At 43.7% G+C, this 18126-nt stretch overlaps 1 protein-coding gene across 5 annotated transcripts in view; it reads right to left on the minus strand.

Annotated features, from left to right (window-relative positions):
• The window catches only part of Esrrg (estrogen related receptor gamma), a 629832-nt gene that overhangs the window by 273474 nt on the left and 338232 nt on the right, over positions 1 to 18126 (minus strand). The window contains exon 1 of one of the 5 annotated variants that reach the window (XM_037211151.1): positions 1519 to 2720. The exons of the other annotated variants lie outside the window; for them this stretch is intronic. The gene's annotated coding sequence lies outside the window, so the exon portion shown is untranslated. Of the gene's footprint in view, positions 1 to 1518; positions 2721 to 18126 lie in introns of those variants that run through there. 5 annotated transcript variants of the gene reach the window in all.

The raw sequence follows: 18126 nt of genomic DNA on the forward strand, positions 1-18126 counted from the left end.
CTATAGACAAAAAAAGGGTGCAGCAGGAGAGCCCACGTAAAGAGACTGTGGCTCATATGCCCTAGCCAGTGTTTAAATCTTAATACAAGTTGACAGTTTTAATTTTTATCTCAGTATCACTAGAGCCCATCACTCACATTGTGGATTCCAAGCTTAAGAAATGTAATTTAAAAACAACAGAAGCCCCATCACAGGGCTGACATCTCCAAAATAGAAAATGCTTCTGTGTGTAAGCTTTTTGAGGAGTAGCCTGCAACCCTTCTCCTGAAAGAAATGCTTGGGATGGATCCCGGGGATGTCCAGGTGGGTGAAGTTCAGTGATCAGTAACTGGGAAGGATTTCTCATAGAACCCTAAGTATTTGGAGACAGGCTAAGAGTTAGTCATGGTTAAATTTCTAAGAACTAAGATGGGTGCTAGTCACACATCAACTTTTTAGTGGTCACAGGAACTGTGCATCTGTGATCATCATCTCTGTCTTCATTTTACATCAGAGAAAATTACAGTGGAGAAGACATGGGACACATGTGCCGTTAACTCCATTGTTCTACTCTTAACACCACTGTTCTACGCCAATCTCTATTTTCTCCATATTAGAACAAACCACATAGTGGAAATCGAATTCTGCAGAAGAGAAAACAGCATCCAGAGGAAAGAGAGCATCACCAGTGATGAGAGAGTATGAAGGTAAGTCCCTAGATGCAGGAACTTTCTCATGCACCCCAAGTCCTTCCTGGGTTGTCTGTAGCACATGAGATTAGAATGTTTTCAGACACAAAGCACCCCCACTTTACTTGTTTGTGACTAAGCATTTAGGCTTTCTTTAAGATCAACACTTTATCAATTTGGGTCCCATACGTCTTATCTCAGAACTAAATTTAACCAACAAGTAAATTTTAAAGAAAATGATTTTACAATTCCATCTAACACAGTACACCAAGCATTTATGCTTTAACCCCAAGTTAATCTCAGTAAGTGATGTCAGTGTCCTACCCAAGCAAGTAACAGATACACCCACACTGTGGGCAATGGATTCATAGACAATAACATGCTACTATTTTAATTTCTATACTGTAGCCATTATTTCACTCAGAAAATATTTAATAAGTTCTACGATACACTACTTGCTCAACATTAGGGAGACATCTCGGGAGAAGGGGATCAAGAATAATAATCTCTTGCCCTCTGTCCCAGTCCTTGTTGGAGAGTAAGAATAAAGAAATTGGCAAACATACTTAACTTTTTTCTCCCCAAGAACATCAGTTTGTTCTTAAAAAGCAGATAATAAATGCTTTATTTGCAAGCTTTCAAAATAGCCTTCTTATTTATTCAGTGCCCAGTAAGAGCTCTTACCACAAGAATACACGCTGAATGGGTCCATCAACAGGTCAGTTGATATTTTTATTTGAGGGATTTTGCACTCCTCTTGTTAACTCAAACACACTGTCGGGGTTCAAAAGAGCTTAAATCTTAGTGGGCTAATTCAAGTAAATAGAAACAAGTCAGTCAACATACATACCCCCCTGGAGCCCCAGTGCAAAAGAGACCACCTTTCCATGCACAAATATGCCCCTCTTCGCTTCTGCCTCCTTCTGTGGCAACCTAGGAGAACCAAGCATGCGAGCCAGTAAGACAAAAATCACAGAGGAATGGAACACCTGACTCTTTAGCTGATTTCTAGATGATTCTTAGGAACTGTTAATGTGCAGGGTAGGAGACAGACTGTCCAGGTTCATATCTGTGTCCTGCACAGTGTAGACACACACCATGGGCAAATGTTGGCGAATGCAAGGTGACATGCCTCTGAAAACTCTGAAGGTCATCAAGTCTTACTGGAGGTCACCTGGCCTTGCCGACACCTTGGCTGACAAAGCAGAGTTTAAAAAAAAAAATCAGCCCTAATGAGTTTTTGAAAAGATAAGTCTCTCTTTGCAAATTAATTATGATTCACTATTTCTTAAGCTTTAAACAAAAGAAAGGTATGGTTTCACATCTACTATGATTTGCAATATTTGTGTGGGAGCAACCAGGAACCCATTACAAAGGCCTTGGTTTTAAACAAAACCCACAGGCTCTTAAATATAATATGGCTGGTGGAATTGTCCTTTAAACACCTCTGGTATCCAGCCCAGGGACAGATCTGCACTTGTTATGGGATGACAGAGTAAGGCACTCATGGCACTGCCACTTGTGAGTAATGGTACAATTCCTGCCTTCCTGGGCCGTTAAGTATTTTCTCTCCGTCTCTGTCTTTCCCCGTATATATTAATATCTAATTTCCATGTTGGTTATCAAAATGCAGGCAAACAGTTTCTCCTATTGCACAAGGAAGATAGAGGGCATTTAGGAAACTCCAGGGGAATTCACACCTCAATCATGCTCTAACATTGATTTATGTGAATCAATATGCATTTTTGCAAACAATCTTTTAGCTCCTTTTTTTTTTTCTAAGTTAGCACTTAGCAGCAGAATTAGGTCATTTTCATTAGAATGAGCCTCTGATTATCTAGTTCTTTATTTAAAAGAATACAAGCCCTGCTTTCAAGAATGTTATAACATTTCGTCAATAGTTCAGAATGGGGCTAACGATCACCCTTAATGAAAGCCCGATGCACGTTTGAGATCTCTATGCTGCTCCTTTTATCAAACTCCGGGATGCTAGCAAAAACCATTTGTAGCAATCACCTTCTCCCTCCACATAAGTAAAGCAAGCATGCCAAAGAAAATAATAGGAAATGTGTAGTTGAAATGTTTAAGAAGCTTAATGGGTATTCCATTTTTCCATCTAGTGTGAATTTGGAGGAAATAATTTTTCCTTCTATTTTCTCCTCATTAAGAAAATTCTCTGCTCAATCATACCACAAGGACACATGCTCAACTATGTTCATAGCAGCATTATTCATAATAGCCAGAACCTGGAAATAACCTAGATGTTCCTCAACTGAAGAATGGATAAAGAAAATGTGGTACATATACACAATGGAGTACTACTCACCAGAGAAAAACAATGACATGAAATTTGCAGGCAAATGGATGGGACTAGAAAATGTCATCCTAAGTGAGGTAACCCAGACTCAGAAGGACAAACATGATATGTACTCACTCATAAGTGGATACTAGATGTAAAGCAAAGGATAACCAGACTGCAACCCACAGCTCCAGGAAAGCTAGCAGGTAAGGAGGACCCTAGGAAGGACACATGGATTGCCCAGAGAAGAAATAGATGAGGTAGATCTACATGAGCAAACTGGGGGATGAGGGGGGAAAGGGATGGGGCATGAGAACATAGGGGAACAGGAGGTTCGAGCTGGAACAGGGACAGAGTGGGAGAGCAAAGAAAGAGATACCATGATAAATAAAGACACCATGGGAATAGGAAGAGTCAGAGAGCTAGGGAGGTTCCCAGGAATCCACAAGAATGACCCCACCTCGGACTACTAGCAATAGTTGAGAGGGTGCCTGAACTGGCCTACTCTGGTGATTGGATGGCTAAATACCCTAGCTGCCATCATAGAGCCCTCATCCAGTGACTGATGGAAGCAGATGCAGAGATCCACAGCCAGGTGCCAGGCAGAGCTCCAGGACTCCAACTGATGAGAGAAAGGAGAGATTCTATGAGCAAGGGACATCGAGACCATGAGGGGGAAAAGTACAGAGACAACTACCCAAACTATTGGAAACGCATGTACTGTGGACCAATATCTATGGAGCCCCCATGGGACTGGACTAGGCCCTCTGGATAGGTGAGACAGTTGTTTAGCTTAAACTGTTTAGGGGGCCCCCAGGCAGTGGGATTGGACCCCATCCCTAGTGCATGAGCCAGCCTTTTTGGAGCCCAGTGCCTATGATGAGACACTTTGCGCAGCCTTGGTGTAGGGAGGAGGGGCTTGGACCTGTCCCGACTGAATGCACCAGGCTCTGCTGACTCCCCATGGGAGACCTTGCCTTGGAGGAGGTGGGAATCAGGGGTGAGTTGAGGGGGAAGGCTGGGGAGTGGGAGGAGGGAGGACAGGGGAATCTGTGGTTGGTATGTAAAATGAATAGAAAAATTCTTAATAATAATAATAAAATGGTAAAAAAAAAAAAAAAAAGGAAAATTCTCTTGGGAGTCAAGAGAAGATAGACTGGTTAAGAAAGCTTTCTGTTCTTGTGGAAGAACTGGAGTTCAGCTCCCAGCACCCACATCTGGCACCTCATATTCACCTGTATCTCCAGCTTCAATGGATCCCATACCCTCTTCTGGCCTCTGCAGACACCCACAGGCCTATGTGTACACATCCACACATACAGTCACACACACATACACCTCTACACATACACACATAAAGTCACACACGTACACACTAACCAAAAATAAAAACCTCTTGTTCATTATAAATAACATGTACACTTTTAGGCAGATGAGCAAGAGAAAGGTGTGGATTTGCTTCAACCTTACTCCCATCCCCAAGCATAGTTACAGGCACGTTAGAATCTTCTGGGGGCATGACTGGGCATGATGCTCCTTTGGGAATACTTTGCAGGTGATTCTGATATAACTTCTCCTGAGACTGAAGACATTTTCTTACACTGAGGGATCACATGTGTCAGTTAGCTCTTAAGAGCCTCCCATTCCATAAGAACAGTGCATTTGGTAGGAGGCCGATTCTAACAGCCAAGGTCCAGCAGGATGTCTGTGGAAGCTACATTGTTTTATAAGCTGCATGATGACTGACATCAACGAACCCAGCATCCACCAAATGTGCTTCTCAACATCAAGCTCCCTTAGAAATTGCCCAGTGTTCATCACTGACCTTGAATTAACATGAAAAGCTTGAATTATCTCTACCACACAGGAACTCCTATCACCTGCTCCTGCCTTTTTGTTTCCACTATGTGCTTAGAAATACATCTCCACCCAAAGCTGAGTCACTTTTTTGCTCACAGTTCCACAGGCTCAGATAATGGCCCCTGTCTCTACTGGTCACACATTCCTAACAGAAGTCTGACCCTCAGTCCTCAGAGTTCTTCACTAGGGTCTCATCCACGGTGACTGGTAGTGATTGAACTGCCGTGGAAGGGGTCCTCCAACGCAGTGCATGCACAGGACACTTGCCAAAGCGTCCCCTGGTGAGACGGTTACTTGCCTGGTTTATATTCACTCTCCAACATTCCCCATCACTGGACTGTGCAATGTCTTACATTTGTCTCAACACATTAGGGTTAAAAAGAAAAAGAAAAGAGAAAAGATAGTTGAGGTTCCAAATATCATATTAACTTGTATTCTATCATAACTCCTATGAGTGAGTCCACTGTGATTTCGGGGAACTGGGCTTGTTTTACACAGTGCCTCTCGCCTTTGCTTCTTCATCTTTTGCTTAACAGAGATTTTCCTGGGCTAATTACAATCTTATTCTATTAAACAAGATCATCAAAGGTGCACTGGTGGAGTCAGAGGCGTGTATAGCCCCTTGGTGGAGCACTGAGGTTTAAGCCTTAGCACGAAAACAAACAAACAAAAACAATAAAATCTGGCTTTGTTCACTCTCTGTATGAGTATACAGTTTCTGTCATTTCCTCTTACTCCCCAAGAGCCCTGCTCCCATAGCACACATCTTACATTGGTCTTTTTTCAATGTTTAGTTTTTTATAATGACTTCATGGCTTCCATCCACTTTCCTTCATCTTGTAAATCATCATGAATTGTTCCATGATACTAGAGTTAATTTGGTCAAAAGTTTTTTGTTTTTATCTAACAGTAAGTCTGGTTTGGGATTAAAGTAAGTTCCTTGCCAAGACCTTTTCCATAGTAACCACACACTTGGGTAACACATCACACATTATCATAAAAAATTATGGGTTGGAGGTGGAGGTAAGTTGGCCTCAGTTTTTGCCTAACACATACAAATCTCAGGCATGGTGGTACACACTTGTAATCCTAGCACTGGGAGGCAGAGGCAAGAATTCAGGTCCATCCTTTAGTATACATTGAGTTTAAGGCCATCCTGGGCTACATGAGACCCTGAAAAATATTGCTAATTGATTTCATTAGACACAGGAGCAAACATCCACTCTCTTGAAGACTTAAGTATGCACAGAGCAGTAGATTCAAATTCTGTGGTTCAGAAGAGAGTTCGGGAGGCATTGTAGTGATCGCAGTGTTCAGGCAGGAAAGACACATATGGATGGATTTGTCTCTGCTTCACAAAATGAAGAATTAGAACACAGGTAATCAGGTCAAGGGCTCAGTGAACGCACACCATTTAAAAAGATGACTTCTTGGCCCCAGCTTCCTACCTTCCCTTTTCATTATCACTCCAGCCCCCCAACAAAAAGCTTACCAGTTGGTGAGTTTCTGTGTTATTAGTTCATGGAAATGCTAGTATTATTTAACATTAAAAATAAAAATCACACTCAAGCGAGTGCTGAATTATTCATGCACTCTGATTTTACATAATTTGGCCATCCTTCTCTTTATTGCTATTTCAGTTTCCATCGCTAAACAATTCTTTACTAGGTCCACTTCGGATTCCTGTGAACAAGGAGATAACACTTGCAGAATGTTCCTCTGACACGATGTTCTGAGCTGATGTCCAAACATTTGCAGCTAAAGCCTAAACAACTCAAAAACAGCTGGGGAGACCCACAGTGCCGGAATGGAAAAAAAAAATCAAGCATTAACAAGGCCATTTTTTTTTTTAAATCAAACTTCTTTAGAATTTGAAAATCTGTGGTGTCACAAAGGCTACCAAAATTGAACCATCAGAAAAACAGCTGTGAAGGCCTGTATTGTCACTTGGTATTTCCATCAAAAGTGCACACCAACCTAAGACATGATTTAAAATAAAATTAAGACCCTTAATGTGGCCTGAGCATTAAAAGTTCCTAATGGGCACTCTGAGCCTGTGTTGAGTGCATGGCAGGGTAGAGGGACAGGGTGTCAGCTAGCCCTTTCAGCAGAGTGACAAATGTCATAACTGAAGTTCTACTGTGGTCGGAATTCTAGACACCACTGCACTGGGGACAGTTGGCCCCAGCCTGGAACTTGTGCAGGATTGAACTTCACAAGAATTTGGCCCCGAGTGTGAGGGCGGGGTGGGTGGGGCAAGCCTCAGCACCTGTACCAGAGAAAGCAGGAGGGACAGTCGTACAATGACACCAACCAAGTCACCTGCTGGCGATAGCCTGCTTGAGCAGGAGAAGGGGGTTCTTCAAAAAAAAAATTACTGTTTATTGTTTTGCTCATTTCTAACATATAATTTTTTAGCTAATCATTAATGTAAGTGGCTAGAAGTGGTAACTAAGCCTTTGTGGTGGCATTCTCCAAATGTTTGGTGTTAAGTGTGAGAAAAAGAGAGAGAGAGAGAAAGAAAAACACAGATGGGAAATACTATAATGAACCAACATGTTCTATTTAAAAACTGTTTGTCAGCTGGAGTTAAGTTGACAGTGTGAGCATAGCAACAAATCATAACATTTTGCAGGTTTTTCCTGCATGCCTGAAGCAGCCCCAGCACATGCTCACCCAGAGCGCAGCGGTGGGAGTTTAGGAATGGCATGACGGATGGCGTGGCATGGACCATGAGAGAGCTGCTGCCTCCTCCCAGGTCAGCTGCCACACAAGTGGACCGGGCCTTTAAATGTTCCCGCAGGCAATGAGCAATGCTCAGGGCTTTAAGGTGGGCTGTGAGTGGCCCAGCAGTACAGGGAGATGTCCCTTGAGATCGGTGCTGGGCAAGGATCAAGTCCTCCACCAGCATTCCCCCGGGGTTTGCATGTGTGGACAGAAGTGAACTAGGATAAAGGACGCTGGCCCAAGGAATTTCATCTCAGAAGCTAAAGTCATAGGGCAAAAAGGTGAAGATGTATAAAGATAAATCATTTGATCTCATGAATGTGAAGTGACCTGCTGTGTGTTTAGCTCTGGGCTAGGAAATGTGGGGCTAACACTAAATGTTAAGGAACTGCCAGGATGGCTGAGAGGGTGAATGGTACTGGCTGCCATGCTGGACAACTTGAGTCCACTCTCTGGGGTCTACATGGTAGAAGGAGAACTGACTTCCACAAGTTGTCTTCTGACACCCACATACACATCGTGACGTGTGTGCCCTCACTCACACACCCCACCTAAGCACACATAAATAAATGGAGCAATAAAGAGAAAAATCTTTAAAAAATGTTCTGTTTGACACGTTAAGAAAGTCACAGAAATACCTACACCACAAGCATGGGTCAAGCTATATGGATTCCAAACACTAAATTTAGCTAATAGTAAAAGGAGCTGGCTAATCCACAAAATAAGTAACAATTCTGTCTCTTTAATGCCCGTGCATAAGTGCTTCTTATCAATAATCTCAGTTTTAGTCTGTTTTCCTGGACTCCTTAGAGTCAGCTGGATAATATTGACTGAGTGCATTATCTAAGTAGAAATATCATTCAACAACAGAAGATGCAAATCCTAGGCCCATTTGTTAGAGACCTGGTTACCAGCCTTTAACTACAGGGAAGATGGTGGAACCTTCAGGAGGTGGGGCTTAGCAGAAGGAAGTTATGTCATTGGGTTGGGCTTGGAGGTGTTAGGACCAGGCCATTCCTTTCCTTTCCCTATTTCCCAGCCTCCATAAGAGGGTGAAGAGGTCTCATTGAGTAAGGGTTTCTCCCATGTTGCTCTGCGATTCTGTAGGCCAAAACCTTCCTCCTTATAGGTTGCTCATTCCAGGTACTTTGTTGGAGTGACAAAATACAGCATCTCACACTACTCTATATGCTGGCTATTCGAGGTGCCTGTTGAATAACTCATAAACATGAATTCGCTAGAGGTTTCTGGAACCCAGTATCTTCATTTCACAAAAGTGCAAGTGACAGACTGGAGTGCTGGAGACTTTCTCAGCTCTTTGGCAAAGCTGAGGCAGGTGGGCTCCTGCCCGAAGTGCTCTTCACGGTCCCACACTGCATTCCGGTAGCATAAGCAGTGGGGCTACAGGTATAGCTCTGTGGTACAGGACTTGCCTAGTGTGCATGAAGCCCTGGGCTTGATCTCCAAGGAGGAAAGAAAGAAAGGTGAAAGGAAGAAAAGAAGAAAGAGAGGAAATAGCGATGCTTCAAATATAAATCACAGTGTAGGGGAAAGGCCACCTGATCTGCAAGCCTTAATAGCCATACCCAGGTCTGTGGCAGCCACTGCCGTTCCTCTCCCAAACCCGTTGACCCCTGTGCTCTGAATCCCAGCTGGATGGTGTCTCCCAGCCTAGCAGCCAGCGGGACACACAGCAAACTTCTCTAACTCACAAGGAAAGATCTCCACCCTAATTTCACTCTTGTCTTCTTTCCTTGGCCACAATGACCTAGGCCAGATGCAACCTTGGAAGCCACAGGTTGAAAAAATAAACATGATCATTTATGTTCTTTTCTGTTGTTTTTGTCTTGCTTTGTTAAGATTAACTTTCCTATGTAGCCAAGGCTAGCCTGAACCTCACAATGTAGCCCAGGCTGACCTTGAACTCACAGTCCTCCTCCTTCAGCTTCCCGAGTGCTGAGGTCACAGGTACGTGCTACCACATTCAGTTAATATTTATATTCTTTATTGCACACCATTTTGGGGAATGCTCATTGCTGACTTTTATTCCTGGTTCCTTTGGGTCCTCCCAGCAGTTGATAACACGATGTCATCACAATGTCACTCAACTCACTTGTCCACTTTTCATCCATTAAATAGTCACTGCCATATTTGATTATTTTGACCTAATAGAATATGGACATGAACCAGTCTATAAAAGGTAAGTTATAAACTTCCTTAGAAATGCAAAGAAAGAACAAGTCCTCCTAGCTGGGGGTATCAGAGCAGACTAATGAAAAGAATTTTAGATGAATTTTAGTAGTGTTTGAAGAAGATTTTAACTTGCAAAGATAACGGAGAAAAAGCATGGTGTCAAATTAAAAAAAAAAAAAGTCTCATTCCTATTTTCAGTGAGCAGTAGGGGATATTCTGTCTATCTGGGAGGGCGTGCTGGGATCCAAGGCTAGAGAAAGAATTCTGACAGCCACACAATAGTGTGAGAAGGACCAAGCATTAGAACGGTGGGTTGGGATGCCTCTTAGTTGTAACTGTACATTTCTTATCTGGCTTGTCAGAGGAGAGTTATCTTCTTGAGAGTCCATCAACACAGATACCTCTTCTGGATCTGGGATAGCCTCCTTGTATTCTTAATGGGAGGGCTGTGGGAGTCCCAGAAGAACCAGGCCCCATTCTCAGGGCTGGGGGAAGGGTGAATGACAAAGAAATTCTTTTTTTAGTGCATAAAGTTTCATTTATTTTAAAGTGTCTGCTATGCATGTACGTATATGTGTATGTATGTGTGTGTGTGTGTGTGTGTGTGTGTGTGTGTGTGTACGTATGTGTGTGTGTATTTATGTATGTATATGTACCACATGTATGCCTGGTGGCTACAGAGGACAGAAGAAGGTGTTGGATACCACGGAGGTGGAGTTACAGGTGGTGGTAAGCCACCATGTGGGTGCTGGGAATTGGACATAGGTCCTCCTCAAGAGCAGCAAGTGTTCTTACCCTCTGAGCCTTCTTGCCCACCACTGAAGCACAAAGTTCTTACTTCTAAACTTCTTTTGATATGGGGGCAAGCAAATCTTTCTTTTTACCCCAATGTTAATCAGCATCCTTGCTGCTTAAGGGGGACAGTGTTCAGGGGGACAGTGTTCGAAAGTAAGTTGTAAGCTACGCTAATAGGAATCTGCATTTCATAGACTAACATGGAACGAGAAAGACTTGCCAAGCATCACGGTCATCGCAAAGACACTGCCCAGCAGGACCAATACCTTGTAGCCAGAGATCCACCCACCCTCAATAGCACCCTAGGAGTTATGTTGGAAATACATGTTGAAATTCACTGTCTATGAAACGATTCTTTCTGTCACAGATAATTAGCATTTATGTTATAGACCCTATCAGTTCCATCATGCCTCTGGTAAAAACAAACAGGAAAACGACACAAGCTTAAGAATGTCAGTTAGCCCCAGTATCTGAAAAAACTTTAGAGCTGGGAAAAAACAGACGAATCAGACAGACTTTCAGCTCCAGTAGTAAATGTTCTGATAAAAACAACTCCGCCTGCTTTCCTCCCTTCCCTCCTGGCCTTCCTTGTTCCTTCTGCTCTCCATCCCCTCCCTGTCTCTGTTCTCCTTTCTCCCTCCCTTTCTTACCCTCCCCCTCCTCTCCATGTCCTTCCCCTCTCCTCTTTTCCCCTCCTCTCTCCTTCTCCCCTTCTTCCCTCTCTTTCTCCTCCCTCATTTCACTCTCTTCCCCGCCTCTTTCCTAAATTGCAATCAATCTCACAGCTACGAATTAATCTTCTTTTCATCTTCAGAATAAGAAACACGAGAGAAAATTCTTTGCAAACTCTAAGAGAGTTGGTTCCGGTTTCCTGGTGTGTCAATAATCATCACATCTTATTTGCAGCATTTGTATTTAAAATTTCAAATTTAAAACAGGATATTATAATAACTGTATGACCTCAAGGACCTAAGCACATGCTGTCAGGATTCTTCACCATTTCTGGTATACAGACCTGTACACATTTTGCTAACTACCCCATTTCATATGATGTCCTGAAAGTGGCCAGTTTCCCTCAACTTGGTCTTGTCTTAAGGAGAACCAGCAGTCAGGCTGGGCCTTAGGACCAAAACATAGCAACCATGTGCTTTTTTCTTCTCCCTCCAGGTAGTACTGTTCTTTTAGAAGAGAGATTTTGCTATGTACTAATGAGTATGTATATATGCATGTGTGTGAGTGCATGCATGCGTGCGTGCGTGCGTGCGTGCGTGCATGCATGCGTGTGTGTGTGTGTGTGTGTGTGTGTGTGTGCATTCATGTGCATCAGATCTTCTGAAATTGGAGGTAGAGGTGGTCATGAGCCACCCCATGTGGTGCCACAGTGCAGGAGCCATGGGGTGAGTCTTCAAATCGAGTCTCTCATGCTGATCCCAATGCAGCTTCCACAAGACTCCATGATGGCTCGGTGGAAAAGCACCGCCCCTCTATCACCCACCGGCCTGTAACCATAGCTCCTCCCTTCTTTGCAAAATCAGAATAGTGGCAGATGGACTTCAGACTTCCAACACGGCAAACCCCTAGACAGATCTCCAAGTCTGCCTGTATTCAACCATTTATACCCAGCACCCATCTTTAATTTTCCCTCCCATTAAGAAAATGTTTTATTCATTCTTGGAGAGTTTCCTACAAAATGTTTTGATCATATTCAAACTCTCCCCCAACTCTTACCAGATTCATGGTCTCTTTCCTACTCACCTTATGTCCAATTTGTAATGGCCATATATTATTGTGTGTGTGGCCCTCCACTGGCACACAGTCAACTTAACAAGGGCTATACTCTTAACTGACCCTCCATCTACCACCACAATTAACTGCCACTGCATCCGTGGCTAGGGGTGGGACTTCATACCCACCTCCCCTCTCCATGTTGGGACTGGACCTAGCTTGAGCTTGTACATGACTTGTTTACATTGTCACAGCTGCTGTGAGTTCATATTGCAGCTGCCCTCCCTCTTCTGACCAAAAGGCCCTCTGTCCCTACAGTCATCCCAGCCCTGTCTTACACACTCTCTCTGTCCCTGCATCTGCAATAATTCCTTGACTAACACCTGGATCTTCTTTTAACCATGTTTCTTCGTTGCCTGTCTTAGAATCTGAGCAGACAGATAGCAGATTCTCTGGATGGCAGACTGTCATAGCTGTGAAAATTTCCCCCCATGAGCTCCTTTTCCTAGTTCCCTTGCTGCAGAGTTCCTTCCAATACTGCACTAGGGTTGGTCTCTAAAACCAAAAGGATGCATCCCTTCTGGGATTAGGTCATAAAGGGTGCTGCTGTTCCTGCTCTGGCACACCCCCTCTCCCTCCTCTCTGTCTCTCTCTCTCTCTCTCTCTCTCTCTCTCTCTCTCTCCTCTCTCTCTTTCTCAAATCATTTGTTCCTGTTCAAGGTAGGCTCTCACCATGTTATAAGCAGCCATCCGGACAGGTCCACGTGGGAAGGAACTGAGGCCGCCAGCTGACAGCCATGGAAGGAACCTTGGAATCAGGCCTCCATGCCCTGTGGAAGCTTTAGGTGTCTATTGTCAGTAACTTATGAGAAATTTCCGCCAGAACTACTCAACTAAGCCTGACCACACACAACCACCTGTCCCAACTCTCAGACGCTTCAAGATTTGGGGTATTTTTATTTGAAGCCACTCAGTTTCCAGGCAAGTTATTGTGGGGTTTAATACTGACAACAAGGTACTTTACAGGTCTCTGTTTCCATTTTGTTTTTCTTCTTGCACTTGGGGCCTGAAGGACAGAAGCCATGTCGTAGTCACCTCTAGGATGTGCAGAATGGCTAAGGCCAATGGCAGACCCCATAACCATTTTCTGAATGAACGACCATCTCCTTCCTGTTTGTAATCATTAAAGTAAGTTCAATGACAATTACACTTCCAGACTTCTGGCTTAACTGAGGCATTTAAAAAAATTGATGTGGTTTAACTCAGAATATGGAAAAGGAAAAAAAAAATCTAAAATGAGATCACCTTTCAGAAACTCCAATTTTTTAATGCTCTCACCATTAAGAGTTCAATATAAATTTACAATGAGTTTCAGTGATCACTTCAGGGAAGCTTGGCCTCCTGCCTTATAAGCATTCATGATTGCAAGCTGAAACCTGGCCCAGCAGCTAGGACACGACAGCATGACGGGAAAGGCTGATGTAAGCGTGGAAGAAGAAACTCCTATAGGTCTTGGATTTAGGGGACAGTAGAGTTTGAAACAATATGACTCAGAGAATACACACCTAAAGTTAGGTGCCCTTGATAACTTAACATTATCACTTAAACTAGGTAAAACATAATCCTTTCCCAAATAAGTACATTCTGAGTGGCTGTGAGCTGCCTGACGTGGGTGCTGGGAACTGAACTCTGGTCCTCTGAGGAGCAGTGCATGCTCCTAACTGCTGAGCTCCAGCTCCAGCTTGCTCTTCTAGCTTTCTGGAGGTGTCAAGAACATCACTGATCTCTACAGCCACCCCACTGTGTCACAGCACATCAGAGTTTTTTTTTTTCCTGTCTAACTATAACTTGACGCACACCCAGCTACCTTTCCTCCATCTTCACCCCCAGTCTGCGAACGTGGTTCTGCACATAGTGTCTGTGACATCACCTTTTATATATTCCACATATGAATGAGATCATGTTGAACTTGACTCTGAGTGCTTGGTATATTTCCTTTAATAAAACAGGCTTCAGAGAATCAGGGACCAAACCCCTCCTGAGCCCCTATATATGGGAATTACATTCTGTGTTAATCATAGCAACTTCATAGTGTCCTCCTCCTTCCAAATCCATCAACCTCAATAAGCTAGCGTACTCCTAAAGTGGAAACACGGTACCTAGGTGTTTGATTAAAGTAAAATCATTACCATGTACAGGGAGTCCCTGCAGGAATGTGTTTCTTGAAGCTGGCTTTTACCAACATTGCCATATTTCTATTTTCCTACCAACTAAACTCATTTTCGAGACAGTGATCTCCCTGAGGAGAAAGTTAGTGAAGTTACACAGGAGAAAGCCGAGAAGCAGGGGCTCTGCTCAGCACCAGGGTTCACTACAGGACAGTTCAAGTTCTCAGGTGAAGGAGACAGCCATTGTCAAGGAGTCAGCTCCCCAGAAGTGCATGAGCTCTGATGGAAAGGACCAAGAACCTGGGAGATCTCAGCTTTCTCTACTCAGGGAAAGAAAATCTGTCTTACCTCCCCAACCTGGGGCCATAAATCCCTGGATACAGCTCAAGAAGACACCACAAGCCAGCAAGACAGAATCGTCTCTCCACCCCCATTTAAGAATATACTACCATGTTATACTGGTTAATTTTTGTCAACTCAACACAAACTAGAGTTGTTTGGAAGAGGGAACCTCAGTTGAGGAACTGTCTGGATCAAACTGACCCATGGATGTGTCTGTGGGGGAATCTTCTTGTCTGATGATTGCTGTGGGAGAACCCAGCCCACTGTGCCACTCCTGGCCACATGGTCTTGGATTATATAAGAAAGCAGGTTGAACGAGCCATGGGGAGCAAACCAGAAGACATCATGTCTCTGTGGCCTCTGTGGCCTCAGTGGCCTCTGTGGCCTCTGTGGCCTCTGCTTTACTTCCTCCCTCTAGGTTCCACCCTCAGTTCCTGCCATAAGCAAATTGAGTGAGCCATGGGGAGCAAGCAAGGAAGCAATTTGTCTCTGTGGCTTCTGTGGCCTCTGTGGCCTCTGTGGTCCTGTGTCCTCCAGTTTAGTTTCTGCCTCCATGTCCCTGCCCTTGGTCCCTGCCACAGATTTCCTGTGATGGGCTGTTACCTAGATGTGTAAGAGGATATAAATCCTTCCTCCTGAAGTTGTTTTGATCAGTGTTTTCTCACAACCACAGAAAGCAAACCAGGACAAAGCTTAGAAGAGTCAAAGGCAGGGGTGCAAAAAAGGCCTGGGTTCAGTTGACTTCACTTCCAGAGAATCAGCCCAATCCCTGCACCACTTGGAAGACAGCTTGCTCCTCAGAGATCTGAGTACTGCTCTGAAGGCATAAGGCAATACACTTAATTGCTAACCCTTGAACTAACCCTTCCCTAACTCCCCTCTCCCGAGCTTGAGGTCTGACTCCAACACCAGCTCTCCCACAGATCCTAACATAAAGCAAGATTCTTAGTTGATTCTCTTAATGGCTTTAATTTCCCAGTTTCCCAGGCCCAAACCCTCAGCACTAAAATAATTTCTGTGGTGACTGCTGAGGCAAACTGTAACCCTATAGCCTAGAATGGCCTTGAATGTGCGATAGAGCCCATTTTGATCTTGATCTCAGTGTTGATCTGCCTGCCTCAGCCTCCTGAATGCTGCTGTGACAGGTATTTGCTACCAAGCACAGTTGGTTAAAATGAAAGGAATTTCTGAATCACTGTAGACTTACAGAAAAGTTGAAAATATTATAGAGATTTCCCATTGACCCATGCTGTATCTCTCCTATTGTGAATATATGTGGCACACTTGTTGCACCTATAAGCTGTTGACACATTGTCTAAACTTCAGGTCTTATTCATGTTGCTTTAACTTGGACCCACAGCCTTGTCTCTGTCCCAGGACCCCATCTCAAATATCACATCCCATTGACCTGCCATGACTCCCCAGGTTCCCTTTGTGTTAGATGGTCTTAAGAGCTGAGAGGAAAGATCGTGTTCTACAGATTCCTCAATGGAGACCCTCTTCTCCCTGATGGGCAGACCAACTTTATAAGTTTGGGGAGTGTGACCACAGAGGCAGGGTGTGTCTTCATCTCAACATTGTTCTAAAAGTGTATCAGCAGGATGTGTCATGGATGATGCTTCTCTTGTCACCACGACTGCCCCCCCATAGCTATGTGTGATAAATACCTCCACTGTGCAGCAGAGAATTGCCTTTGCTCCCAAACTCACACTGATCCTCTAAGTACCCAGAACAGTCACACTTCAAATCAGAAGTAAAAACTCAGAGTCCTACTTCTCAACTGAACCAAGAGAGAGATATGAGTATTGCTGAAACCTCAGATCCCCTTCTCTCGTTGCTCCACACATCATTCTTTCTAAGGACACTCATTGTCTGATTTGTGTCAGCTACTGCACCAGCCTTCACATGTGTCAGCTACTGCACCAGCCTTCACAACACAATTTGACCTCAGACAGACAAATGACCTGAGGACTCATAAGCTTGCAATACTGGCATCCAGTTTTGCTGAGGAGTCAAAGCAGACCTCCCTAGAAATGTCTGCACTCTTGCCTGTTGTTCTGGTTTGGTTTTGAAGTACTAGGGACTGATCCTAAGGCTTTGTGGGTGCTAGATAAGTGTTCTATCATCATAAACAGTTTCCATGACTGATGTGACTCCCAAGGACATAACTCGTCACTGTCATCATCACCATTATTATGACTGTACATCACAGAGAATTTAAACCATTAGGAATGGAACTGGTTGGTTGGGGATGAGGATCACTCCATAAAGTGCTTGTCGTATAAGCATGAAGACCCCAGTTTGATTTCAAGGACCCACACAAAAAAAGGCAAATGTGTGGGTGTTTGTACATGTGTGACCCCACCTCTAACAAAACAAATGGCCAGATCACAGGGACTCACTGACTGGCTAGTCTATCCAGTTTAGTCAGCAGCCCCCAGCCTCAGGGAAAAACCCTCTCTCAAAAAATAAGGTAGCTGGCTCCTGAGGAATGATACAGATATTATCCTCTGTATCCACATCCCATTCACTCATGTACATAAATACACATGTGCATCCACTTGAACACATACACATACATGTGCACACACAGGCACATGCACATGAATATATCTAGCACAAAGAAAATAGTCACACAGTCACATCCTCTGAGACCTTGATCCTTTCCCAGGGCCTGAGGCTAATCCATAGCCAATACATAAGATTATACGAGTTATGAATGACTTCTCAGTTCAGTCCTGGCAAGGATCTAAGGAAAGGCCATGAGAAGTATGTAATGTCAGAAAACAGCCAAGGACAGTGGGAGTTTCCTGTCACTGAAACCTTTTCCAATCATAACTAAGAGAACAAAACTTTGCTTCAGCCAATACCTGGCACAACACACTCAACAGACACACAGACTGTCACCAAAACAGAAGCAGATCAGGAACTTCCTCCAGCAGCATGAACTCATCTACAACTACTATAATTTTTTTTGTAATTTTGTATTATAATATATGCATCTCTAGAACCATGTCCAGGTCCCCTGGTGTCCACTGGACATTGGTGTCAGGTATACTGAAGACATGGAAGTCTAAGGATGCCAGAGTCCTTTATAAAATACCACAGCATCTGTATATGGCTTACACAGCCCTCCTTCATATTTCCAATGATATCTAGATTATACAGGATACATAATAGAATATATCACAGAATAGAATGCTATGCATAGTCATCTTCCTGTGTTGCTGAGGGACTGAGACATGGGAAAATGTCTGTACATTTTCAGAATAAACATGCTTTTTTTCCGGAGTGTTTGGAAACTGTAGTTATTTAAAACAACAGTTGTGAGATATGAACACAGAGAGGC

This window comes from Peromyscus leucopus, chromosome 15 (genome assembly GCF_004664715.2).
Source record: "Peromyscus leucopus breed LL Stock chromosome 15, UCI_PerLeu_2.1, whole genome shotgun sequence".
In the NCBI taxonomy this organism is placed as follows: domain Eukaryota; kingdom Metazoa; phylum Chordata; class Mammalia; order Rodentia; family Cricetidae; genus Peromyscus; species Peromyscus leucopus.